Below are 1764 nucleotides of genomic sequence, written 5' to 3' on the forward strand. Positions count from 1 at the left end.
TTTGTTCGCGTGTTACCTACTTATCTCTCTCTCTCTCTCTCTCTCTCTCTCTCTCTCTCTCTCTCTCTTATTTCTTTTTAGACCAATCGTGTCCTTCCTTCTTCTGTCTATCTCCCGATACTAACTTCACTTAGCTGACTGGTACTATATTATTAAGACAAAACTTGTTTTCAATAAACTCCAGTTACTTCAATATTGACGATAGGTAGGTACTTTAACAGTAACAGCAAACTCGTCAGGTACTTCAATATTGACGATAGGTAGGTACTTTAACAGTAACAGCAAACTCGTAAAGCTTACACTCACTGGTAAAGTCTCGCAGAAACCCAATATCCTTGATTGAATCCAGATCTTGATTCGTAGGTACCAACTTGTATGTCTTTACACAGTTACACAAGACCTACCAACACTTTAGCAGTACCTACTACCTCCCAGAGTACCATTAGTACCAACTATCAACACAGCCAACAACACAACCAACATTACATAGTCAGAGAACTAGGTACTTCAATATTGACGATATGTAGGTACTTTAACAGTAACAGCAAACTCGTATAAAGCTTACACTCACTGGTAAAGTCTCGCAGAAACCCAATATCCTTGATTGAATCCAGATCTTGATTCGTAGGTACCAACTTGTATGTCTTTACACAGTTACACAAGACCTACCAACACTTAGCAGTACCTACTACCTCCCAGAGTACCATTAGTACCAACTATCAACACAGCCAACAACACAACCAACATTACATAGTCAGAGAACCAGTGTGCAAGCCAAGTACAAGTTGCAACCCCTCTCTTTAATACAAAATTTACATTATGCACGTGCTGGCGTGTCTAATGTAGTTGCAACTTTGATATCTTTGAATGACGATATTTGCAGACTTTGACTTTGAATAGATTGACATTATGACTATCCTGTAGTATGCTTCTTGAGATGGGAGAGAAGAGGCAATGTTCAACCCCGTTTTAGGGGATGGGTCAATAATTAATGTCAATATACAAGAACAGGGCATCCACTCGGAAAATTTTGTTTAGCCAAAGGTTGCAACTTTGATGTCTTTGAATGACGATATTTGCAGACTTTGACTTTGAATAGATTGACATTATGACTATCCTGTAGCATGTTTCTTGAGATGGGAGAGAAGAGCCAGTGTTCAACCCCGTTTTAGGGGATGGGTCAATAATTAATGTCAATATACAAGAACTGGGCATCCACTCGGAAAATTTTGTTTAGCCAAAACCAGTTGGCCTCAAAGCGATCACTCTAAAGCTTATTGAGAAGCCGACGACAAACGCTGACCCCATCTGAACATGGGAAAAGGCGAAGAAAAAGAAGACAAGAACACCAAAAAATAATACTCTCAAGTTGAACATTTCCTGGGCTGCTGCCAAATCTCAAATTAATTTCTATTTATTGAACACCAGAAAATAATACTCTCAAGTTGAACATTTCCTGGGCTGCTGCCAAATCTCAAATTAATTTCTATTTATTGTTACCTCTTCATTTTTTAATAAAAATAATACTCTCAAGTTGAACATTTCCTGGGCTGCTGCCAAATCTCAAATTAATTTCTATTTATTGTTACCTCTTCATTTTTTAATCAGAACCACTTTCTATAGTTAAAAGTTCTACACCTATTATGCGGATTGTATTTTGTTACCTCTATAATAATTTTATTAGTAATTGTAATTACCCATGTACCTGCATAATATCTACGTACTATTTTGATTGAGCTTAATTAAAATTCCTACCCACGGATT

The sequence above is a fragment of the Diaphorina citri genome, unplaced genomic scaffold (genome assembly GCF_000475195.1).
Source record: "Diaphorina citri unplaced genomic scaffold, Diaci psyllid genome assembly version 1.1 scaffold2143, whole genome shotgun sequence".
NCBI lineage: Eukaryota > Metazoa > Arthropoda > Insecta > Hemiptera > Psyllidae > Diaphorina > Diaphorina citri.